The following is an 11675-nucleotide window of genomic DNA, read 5'->3' on the forward strand; positions in this document are numbered from 1 at the left end:
AACACACGTTTCTTGGTATCAAATTAAACCTTACGATTTGTCCGAGCTGAATTCGAATATAAGATCTCTGTAGAATGATATTACGCAATGTTTTACTATCTTTTGAGTCATTCAACCCAAAATCTCTTACTGTCATAAACATGCAAATGAGCCTTGACAAAGGAACTCTCTCATGCCCAGAGTAAGGGAGACTTTTACGACCTCCAAAGGAATGTTCAGAGAAGTGCTGACCCTCACTTCATTCTCTTACTGAGAAAGAGAAATGAACCCTGTTAATCCTATATATATATTCTATATATCCATGTGATAAATTCATTGACATGTATCTAATGTTCCATCTCATAATTTTCCTAAATGTTGTTTGATCTGTGTTTTCTTTCAAACTCTAATGGGTTAATGTTTCAGACTTTGCATACTATGGTTAACCGAAATCATATGTGTGGCATATTTGGTCTCTATAACTTGGTATTTTGAAGATCGAAATGACTGTGTACATGATATGTCGATAACAACAACATATTAGTATTACAAGAAGATTTTCTAGTTTCTTCATCGGCTACCACCCCTCTCAGAACAAAGGGCCATAAACCAAATTCCCGCCTGAAACTTCCACTCTCCTTATTGGTCGAGCCAATGAGAAGTGGGACATGTTTTCAAAGGGTATAAAACTACTGCGCCCACTTCCTTCGCTCTCTTATCTCTTCGCCCTCTCTTAGCCCTCTCTTAGCTCTCTTATGCTCCTCTTGCTTCCTGCCTCTCTTGCCCTCTGAGCCTTGTGCTCTCTCACTCTCTTGCTGAATGATGCTGAACTAGAGGCCCCAAGGACTCCCAAGCATGCGCCAGGCTACGGCCTTGTCCTTCCATTCACCAAAGATCAATCTGACCCCCACTGGTTCTCTCTCTCATCAAGACAACATCATCAAAGATCAACTGGAGCCTCAACAATTGCATCAGGACAGTTTAATTCAAATGGGACATGCAAGTATCAAACTTAGTCTCAATATTTGATACATTAAGTATCCTCACCCCTTTCTAAAAAGGGCGTGTCAGAACTAATATGATGGTTTGCTCAGGCTGTTGATCTGCTGAATTTCAAACAATGCTATAACTTCTTGCCTTCCTGTATTCTGCTTCAACCCTCTTTCCCTTGGTAAACTGTATGCATGTATGTATATGTATGTTAGAGTAGTTTAAATGTTTAGTCTAGTTAATAAAGTCTTGTTCATGTCACATGTAAAGTTGTCTGTGTCTCAAGCTCATATCTAAAGTCACTAATCATAGATTTTGACTACTTGCTCTTAATACGTAGTAAGAAAGACATTTCCCATGCCCCGGAAATGTACCTTTCTATTAATTAATTAATTAATAACCAATATTGAGTGTTCACGGGATGAACCGAGCATTTGGTTGTAATGTTAATGTAGCTACATCAAGTTAACCCGATTAACTGATCCAAATATTCATGATCGATTATAACAAGTTATGATTGATTATTAATATTTCATAGAGCTGATTCGCTACACCATATACACTCTTCTCTTAAATCTTTGAATTTCTGCACCCAGTATCCATTTACAATCGGCTCTTTAAAAGCACTATCTGTAAAAAAACCATAAAACATCCTCACCGTACATGTTTTAAAGCCATACAATTTTTCTCCCTCCTTCACATACACTTCTTTCCCATTTTTCCCCACTTCCATGCTTTCAATTCTTTTTATCCAGTCTTTGGGTATTGCCTTTTGGATAATTTCATATTTGTTTATTATCTCCTGTCTGCTAAAATCCTCCTTTGCCTCCTCCATTACATCTACAATATATTGCACTGGCAAAAAAACCTCTTTAAACTCATATAACACATCTCTTACTTTTTTAATTCCCAGCTCCCACCACTTCTTAAAAATATCTCCTTTCCTTGATTTAATATGCCGTTGTTTAAGAATAAAGGCTGATTTAAGATGTTCTCTCTTCCTTGTGGATTAAAATGTACATTACTTAAAAATTTACCCCAGGTGCTCATCAGTTCCTTGTAAAAATCTGGCAACCCCTCTGTCATCCATTTCTTTGTTCTCATCCACAGTATATTATCCCCTACACTAAAAACCCCACATTTACTTAAAAAATATTCCATCGTCTTTTTCTATGCCGTTTTGTTTTCTTCGTCTAAGTACTTTTGTATTATTTTTACTCTTAGACTGTTCTTCCTTTGTTCAAAATCCATTAAGCCCAAACCTCCCTTCTCCACTGCTCCTATTAGTGTGTTGTATGCAATTCTTGCTGGCTTTCCTTCCCATAAAAAATCTAAAAAACATTTTTTCAGCCTTTTTTCTGCCCACAATGGCATAGGTGACACATATAAAACATACCATAATTTTGAAACCATTAAAACATTCAGAATTAAGACCTGCCCTTTCAAAGTTAAAGTTCTCAGTTTCCAAAAATTCATCCTTCTTTCAATACCCCCTAATAATTCTTCCCACATTGTTTCTCCTACCTTCTTTTCATCCATTCCCATTAAAACACCTAAAATCTTTATTTCTTTTGTTTCCTTAAAAGCAAAGCTATTTGTTAAATCTTTTGCCCCTCCAAATCTCATATACACTGTTTTTTCTCCATTTACTTTGGCTCCTGATCCCTTACAAAACATCTCCACGATTCTCATTGCTTTTTTAACACTCTCTAGATCCTTTAATATCACTGTAGTATCATCCGCATACTGAAATATTTTGTTCTTTTCTCCCTCAACAGTTATTCCCTTAATTCCCTTTTCTTGTTTTATGGCCAGACCTAGTGGTTCAGAAACTAAAGAATATAAAAGAGCTGAGAGTGGACATCCTTGCCTTATTGATCTAGTAACTTTAAAACACTGTGTTAAAAAGCCATTACATTTCATTTTTGTTACTGCTCCTTTGTATAACATTTTTATCCATTTAATAAAATTTCGTCCAAAACCAAAACTTTTTAAAATACCAAATAAAAAATCATGTTCCACTCTGTCAAACGCTTTTTCGAAATCTAAACTAATTATATACCCTTCTTTGTTCTTGTCATGTATGTATCTTATCGTATCTTTTATACTTATTGTTGTATCTGCTATGTCTCTTCCTTTCACTCCGTACACTTGGTTGGTTTTAATTATATTCGGCATTACTTCCCTCAATCTGTTGGCTAAAATTTTTGACAAAACCTTTAAGTCAGTATTCAACATCGTAATTGGTCTGTAATTCTTCAAACCTATCTTCTCTCCTTTTCGCTTTTATATCAATTTCATTAAACCCATTCCCATTCTTTGGTTCAGTTCTCCTTTGTTAAAAATATCCGCATATACTTCTTTTAAAATGCTAGCTAAAAAATCTTTTAAAACTATATAAAATTCACTCCCCAAACCATCTATACCTGGACTTTTCTTTTTGTTTAGATCATTTATTGCTCTTTTTATCTCTTCTTCACTTATCTCTCTATCACACACTGCAAAAAATGATTTTCTTGACAAGTATTTTTGTCTTGTATTCCTGTCAAATTATCTAAACTTTCTTAAAACACGATTTATTTACTTGTCAAGCAAAATGGGATAAGATATTAAGTCTTGTTTTAAGATAAATCTGACTAAATTTAGTGAACTTTAGACTCAAAACAAGAAAAAAAATCTGCCAATGGGGTAAGCAAAATAAACTTAATTTAAAAGGAAAACAAGTTTATTTTGCTTATCCCATTGGCAGATTTTTTTTCTTGTTTTGAGTCTAAAGTTCACTAAATTTAGTCAGATTTATCTTAAAACAAGACTTAATATCTTATCCCATTTTGCTTGACAAGTAAATAAATCGTGTTTTAAGAAAGTTTAGATAATTTGACAGGAATACAAGACAAAAATACTTGTCTAGAAAATCATTTTTTGCAGTGCATTCTTTTTTGTCTTGTTCCCCAACTGTTGTTTTTATTTGTTTCAATAACTCCAGTTTCTCTTCTTCTTTCACTCCCTCTGTGCTAAACAAATTCTCATAGTATGCTTTTATTTCTTTGAGAATTTCCTCGTTTGTTTCTACAACTACTCCATTATTTCCTCTTATTTCTTTTATCATTTTCGCTTTCCCTCTACTTTTTTCTAGATTAAAGAAGAACTTTGTACATTTTTCGCCCTCCACTGTGTATTTTGCCTTACTTCTTAGTCTTGCTCCCTCATATTTTTCCTCTTCCATTTCTTTCAATATTCCCTCTAGTTCTTTTATTTTTTGTATATCTCCCCCATTCTCATTTACTACTTTTTTCAATTTTTCCGTTGTTTCTCTATCCTTGTTTCTCTTGCTTTTCTGTATTAACTTGCAGTACTTTATTGTAAACTTTTTAACTAAATATTTAGTATTTTCCCACCATATTCTTTTATCTTCAATGTACAATTCGTTCTTCTTTTCCGTTTCAATAATTTCTTTAACACTCAAAACATAACCTTCATTCTTTAAAATCTCTGTATTTAAAATCCAAACTCCCGGCCCTCTTTTCACAGAACTCCAGTCTATTTGTATGAAAATTGGTTTGTGATCACTTAAGCTTGATTCCTCATATTTAATACTACCAATAAAACCTTCCACGTTTCATGTACATAATTTAAAATAAATTCTTGTTTTGCACATAAAATTCCCCACTAATTGCCTCCTTGAATATTCTCTAATTTTTCCATTTCTTTCTCGCCATATATCAATCATGTTGTTTTCTTCTATTAATAATTTCAACTCTTTTCTTCCTTTGTCATTTCTAAAAACCATTCCCTCATCCATTTCAATTTTGCTAAAAACAGTATTAAAATCACCCATCATAATAACTTCTCTGAATTCCTTTAAAAATTCTCTTAAAACACTAAAATACTCTTTCTTTTCATTCTCTTCATTTGGCGCATGAACATTAACCACAACTATTGCTTTTCCTTCAAAGATCATTTCTACAGCCATGCATTTCCCTTCTTCATCATTGTATATTTTCTTACGTTACACCACTGTTTTCCTTTATTAAAACCGCTACACCTCTGCCATACCTATCATCCCCATTATTATATAAGATCTCTCCATTCCAACTTTTCATTATTTCTGTCATAAAACTTTCCCTCCAGTTAGTCTCTTGTAATAAAATCACATCTTCACTTTTGCACATTTCCTTCATTTTCTCAAATTTTCTTATATCTAAAAGTCCTCTGGCATTAAAATTAACAATTCTTAACAGCATAAAACATATAAGAATGTTGATAAGATCCATCATCTTAGTCCATCTCCTTCAAGTCCTTTAGCACATCAAACTTATTCCCAGTCTCCATAGAGTCTTTTTTCATTACTTTTTTCCTGGCAGTGTCTAAATTTGGTGTTATTTTTATTGGCCTTCTTCTTTTCGATGATTTCGCTTGTTTGTCTTCCTTTTGTTCCCCCTCTTCACTTTCCATTCTAGCCGGTTGTTCGTCGAAATCTATTGCAACTCCATCCTGTTGTATATCCATCAGTCCATTATTCACTTGATCATTTTGTTCCCCATCTTCCAAAGCACTTTGCACATTTTCCGTTAAACCCATCTGAGTCCAAGTTCCCTCGATCTGTTGTGATTGTTCCTCTTGATCATTATGTTCTTTTTCATGCTGTTCAGTGTCCTTGGTCACTGTTGTTTCACCCTCTTGTATTGTTTCTTCTTCCCGTTGCACATTGTCTCGTTCATGCATCTGCTCGTCCACTTGCTGTTTATCCTCCTCCTCATTTCCCATCCCACACTCACACTTATTTAAAAACAAATTACAATCTGGGCACCTTACTGCATTGCAGTCTCTCGCGAAGTGCCCCCTCTCCTCACACTTAAAACATTTGAACTCCAGGCAATCCTTCACCATATGGTCCGGGATCATGCACAGCCGACAGGTCTTCACCTGGTGGCTGTGCATCACCCGGAAATATTGTGGGCCCTCTGCCGTTTTCATTCTTGTACTGTATGGGAGGGAGGCAACTTCTTTTGGGAAACTTGTTCTGACAAACCTTGTTCCATCCTCAATGTTGGTGCCCAGATACACTCGTCTTTTTATTTTCGATATTGGGAAGACTCCCCATCCTTCCAATTTATCAATAATCTCCTCATCAGCCATGTAGATGCATGAAGGAGACAATGTACTCTCGGTTTTGCAGTCTCCTTACCTCTAAGTTAATTCCATTAATTGTCAGCCCATCCATTAACATCTCTGTGTCTTCTTCATGTTCCAGCGTCACCTCGTACTCCGCCACTGCATTAATAATGTCTACCGCCCTCACATCTTTCAATTGTCCTACTTCCACTGTCACCGTCGCTTCCTTCGAGTACACTCTTTTCACACTCTCTTTTCTTCTTTCATTATCCTTATCTTTGCCATCTCGTTGTCTTTTAGCCAGTCCATTGTCATTCCCACGCCGTATTTCCTCCGCCATTGCCATGTCTGTCACCGTGGATCCATCCATTATAAACGAGAAATCAAAGACAAAAATAAACAAAAAAAAGCGCAAAAAAATACTGAAGTTCCCCCCCAACAGCGCAAGCTGCTGGGAGGAAGAACTTAAACAAAAAAAACTAACCACTAATAGAGATAAAGACTTATTTAAGCGCAAAAAAAAACACAAAAAAGTTTGGTGAGCCTCTCTCACCTACTGCAGCCAAAAACTTCCTGGACTGTACCAACTGGTCTAACCCACAGGGGTGCTCAGGGTGGTATGGCCGTAAGAGAGTGCTGCGGCTACCAGCAGGCCATTTAAAGCAAGCACACTGCACACATCCTTATGCTGCTCTCCCATCATTAAAATATGTCTTGTACTGCAGCTCTAAAAAAAGAGACAACAGGCCCTTTCCTCTCAGACATTGTCTATTTTTATTTATTTCTCTTTTTGAAAAGGTAAGTGCCTCCTCTCTATTCATTCAATTTCACAGGATTCGTCCACAATACCTTTTTCTGCATACCTGTGTCATAGCTTCCATGTGGTTTGCTAAAAGAGGGCATACTCAGCTGCACAATTATATGCTTAACACATAATAATAATCCAGTAGCCAAAGAAAACTCTTCTCTATTTAAAAAGTGACCTCAGGACGCTTTCTTTCGGATGTGTCCACCAAATTTTGGAAGCACTGCACTTTGTTTGTACTTTCCTACTCTGTATGTTGCAGTCAAGAAAGAGCAAAAAAAAACAAACCCTCTACTGCTTTCTGTAGGAGGCATAAAAATGAGCAGGCTGTCCTTTGCAACAGAGAAAGCTAAATGAAAGAAAATCAATCAAACAACCAATTTCCAAGGATAAATAAATAAATCCCAGTTGAGCCAGGGGGGAGTGTATGAGTTAAAACAAACAAGGAAAAGCAAAATCTTACAGCACCTGGTATTCCCATAAAGTCTCCCATCCAAGTACTATCCAGGTCCAGCCCTGTTTGGCTTCCAAGATCAGACAAGTTCAGGCCTGCACAGGGTGGTATGGCCGTAAGCGAGTGCTGTGGCTACCAGCAGGCCATTTAAAGCAAGCGCACTGCACGCATCCTTATGCTGCTCTCCCATCTTTAAAATATGTCTTGTACTGCAGCTCTAAAAAAGAGACAACAGGCCCTTTCCTCTCAGACATTGTCTATTTTTATTTATTTCTCTTTTTGAAAAGGTAAGTGCCTCCTCTCTATTCATTCAATTTCACAGGAGTCATCAACAATACCTTTTTCTGCTTACCTGTGTCATAGCTTCCATGTGGTTTGCTAAAAGAGGGCATACTCAGCTGCACAATTATATGCTTAACACATAATAATAATCCAGTAGCCAAAGAAAACTCTTCTCTACTTAAAAAGTGACCTCAGGACGCTTTCTTTCGGATGTGTCCACCAAATTTTGGAAGCACTGGACTTTGTTTGTACTTTCCTACTCTGTATGTTGCAGTCAAGAAAGAGCAAAAAAAAACAAACCCTCTACTGCTTTCTGTAGGAGGCAAGATAAATGAGCAGGCTGTCCTTTGCCACAGAGAAAGCTAAATGAAAGAAAATCAATCAAACAACTAATTTCCAAGGATAAATAAATAAATCCCAGTTGAGCCAGGGGGGAGTGTATGAGTTAAAACAAACAAGGAAAAGCAAAATCTTACAGCACCTGGTATTCCCAGGAAGTCTCCCATCCAAGTACTAACCAGGCCCAGCCCTGTTTGGCTTCCGAGATCAGACGAGGTCAGGCCTGCACAGGGTGGTATGGCCGTAAGCGAGTGCTGCGGCTACCAGCAGGCCATTTAAAGCAAGCGCACTGCACGCATCCTTATGCTGCTCTCCCATCATTAAAATATGTCTTGTACTGCAGCTCTAAAAAAGAGACAACAGGCCCTTTCCTCTCAGACATTGTCTATTTTTATTTATTTCTCTTTTTGAAAAGGTAAGTGCCTCCTCTCTATTCATTCAATTTCACAGGAGTCGTCCACAATACCTTTTTCTGCATACCTGTGTCATAGCTTCCATGTGGTTTGCTAAAAGAGGGCATACTCAGCTGCACAATTATATGCTTAACACATAATAATAATCCAGTAGCCAAAGAAAACTCTTCTCTACTTAAAAAATGACCTCAGGACGCTTTCTTTCGGATGTGTCCACCAAATTTTGGAAGCACTGCACTTTGTTTGTACTTTCCTACTCTGTATGTTGCAGTCAAGAAAGAGCAAAAAAAAACAAACCCTCTACTGCTTTCTGTAGGAGGCAAGATAAATGAGCAGGCTGTCCTTTGCCACAGAGAAAGCTAAATGAAAGAAAATCAATCAAACAACTAATTTCCAAGGATAAATAAATAAATCCCAGTTGAGCCAGGGGGGAGTGTATGAGTTAAAACAAACAAGGAAAAGCAAAATCTTACAGCACCTGGTATTCCCAGGAAGTCTCCCATCCAAGTACTAACCAGGCCCAGCCCTGTTTGGCTTCCGAGATCAGACGATGTCAGGCCTGCACAGGGTGGTATGGCCGTAAGCGAGTGCGGCGGCTACCAGCAGGCCATTTAAAGCAAGCGCACTGCACGCATCCTTATGCTGCTCTCCCATCATTAAAATATGTCTTGTACTGCAGCTCTAAAAAGAGACAACAGGCCCTTTCCTCTCAGACATTGTCTATTTTTATTTATTTCTCTTTTGAAAAGGTAAGTGCCTCCTCTCTATTCATTCAATTTCACAGGAGTCGTCCACAATACCTTTTTCTGCATACCTGTGTCATAGCTTCCATGTGGTTTGCTAAAGAGGGCATACTCAGCTGCACAATTATATGCTTAACACATAATAATAATCCAGTGGCCAAAGAAAACTCTTCTCTACTTAAAAAATGACCTCAGGACGCTTTCTTTCGGATGTGTCCACCAAATTTTGGAAGCACTGCACTTTGTTTGTACTTTCCTACTCTGTATGTTGCAGTCAAGAAAGAGCAAAAAAAACAAACCCTCTACTGCTTTCTGTAGGAGGCAAGATAAATGAGCAGGCTGTCCTTTGCCACAGAGAAAGCTAAATGAAAGAAAATCAATCAAACAACCAATTTCCAAGGATAAATAAATAAATCCCAGTTGAGCCAGGGCAGAGTGTATGAGTTAAAACAAACAAGGAAAAGCAAAATCTTACAGCACCTGGTATTCCCAGGAAGTCTCCCATCCAAGTACTAACCAGGCTCAGCCCTGTTTGGCTTCCGAGATCAGACGAGTTCGGGACTGCACTTTTTTTTTTTAATCTTTTTCATTTTTCTTTCAATTCACAGATTTTCAATTACATTATATCATCACATTCACATACACATATTTCACTTCGTTTACATAGTTCCATAAACATCCCAAAAAAAAGGGGGGAAAGGAAAATAAATAAAATACACAAACATATTTTGGCATTTACTCAATTTGCAACAACCAATCTCAACCCAATAGTTTTATTTTTACCAATTAAAGCATATGTCTTCCCCTGGCTCTTGATATATTAACTTGTTTGTATTTACAAAAAAATATTTCACCTCTTTCTCTCCATATTTGCAAATCAACTCTACATCTCTTTTTGTTATTGTCTTAAATAAATCTTTTATTTTAACCTTCCTCCCCTCAAAATGTGTATAGTTTCTTCTTAGAACCACTGCTAGTCTGGCATGACTTAATATAAAATTAATTAGGCAATTGTCCATTCTTCCCTTTTTCTCCAAAATCCCAAACAAAAATATTTTACTCCATTCCTCCTCTGATTCAACTTCCACACCCCAGTTCTCTATTAACAATATTTTTAAAAAGTCAAAAAAATCAACCAAAGCCTCACATCTCAAAAAATAATGTAAAAAACTCTCATGGCCATTATTACACACGTTACACATCACATTTACCTCATTGTTTATTTTATTTAACACAACATTTGTGTAGATTCTATTATGTCTTATCAGAAAATCAGTATTCTCGCACTCTATACTGTTATATTTTACATTTAAGTTCGACCATATTTTTTCCACATCCAAATTATCAAACACCCTCTTCCACACTTTCTCTGCTGCTGGCTCTTTTCTAACATCAACAATAAGCCTCCTGTATACATTTTTTACACTGAAGGTTTTGATTTGACATTTCTTTCCATCACCATCTATGTACATCTCTGGCATACATTGTTCTCTTTTGGATATACATTCATTTTCAATCATATTTGTCCATTGTGTGGGTATACTTAATTTAATCTTTTCGTATATTTTGTTCACTTTCTCTCTGCTCTCCATTCCCTCCAAGTCACACACAGAGTCATAAATCCAGTTGCTTCTGAGGAATCCTGGAGTGACTTCATATATGATGTCTTTTACCTGTTTTATGCCTCCTTCTATAAATCTAGGTTCATATAACGTTTTATTTTTATGTTTAAACTTTTCGTTTAGAAACAGTGGCTGATTTTTAATCACGTGTATGTCTTCACACTCATACTCTATCTTAGGCAAAAACTGCCTCCATGCCTCTAATACTTCCCGGTATATTTCTGGTATTCCTCCCGTCATAGATTGTTTAAAGCCCATGTACCAACCATTTTCCCTTATTCCCCCCACATCATCAATATATTTTCTTAAGAATTCCTTCCAACCATAATCCCATCTACCTCCCATATACTTTATCGCCGTTTTAATTCTCATTGCAGTTCTTTTTATTTCTAGGTCCATCAAATTTAAACCTCCTTCCCATCTCTTTCCCACCAATGTTTTCTGTGCTATTTTCACCCCTTTTCCCTCCCATATAAAATCACACACAATTTTATTCAACTCATTCATCACCCACCCTGGCATTTCAATTACACTCATTACATACACACATACTGATAACAACAGACCGTTTACTACAATTACTTTCCCATTTAATTTTAATTTCCTCCCTTTCCATGCTGCACACACTGTTCTTATTTTGTTAATCACTCCAGTCCGAGTCACATCTCTTGCCTCTTTGCTTTCTACCCCTAAATATACTCCCAGTACTTTTATATATTTTTCCTCTACTTTTATCCCTACCTCTACTCTCTCAACCGCCCCTATATACATTAACTCTGATTTCTCCTTATTTATTTTAGCCCCTGATGCCTTTCCATACTTCCCTACTATCTCTAGAACTCTTTTCACACTATTTACTCCCCTCACTGTGATTGTGGTGTCATCCGCATATTGATTTATAATACATGTTCCTCCATACGGCAAATCAATCCC

The 11675-nt window shown here is 36.8% G+C and overlaps 3 pseudogenes; all 3 read right to left on the bottom strand.

The window, feature by feature from the left end:
* Positions 1-7345: 7345 nt before the first annotated feature.
* LOC127629340 (uncharacterized) lies at positions 7346-7464 on the bottom strand (annotated as a pseudogene).
* Positions 7465-8094: 630 nt separating this feature from the next.
* LOC127629371 (uncharacterized) lies at positions 8095-8213 on the bottom strand (annotated as a pseudogene).
* A 630-nt stretch (positions 8214-8843) lies between these two features.
* On the bottom strand, positions 8844-8962 carry LOC127629402 (uncharacterized; annotated as a pseudogene).
* Positions 8963-11675: the final 2713 nt, after the last annotated feature.

Source organism: Xyrauchen texanus, chromosome 35 (genome assembly GCF_025860055.1).
Source record: "Xyrauchen texanus isolate HMW12.3.18 chromosome 35, RBS_HiC_50CHRs, whole genome shotgun sequence".
Lineage (NCBI taxonomy): Eukaryota > Metazoa > Chordata > Actinopteri > Cypriniformes > Catostomidae > Xyrauchen > Xyrauchen texanus.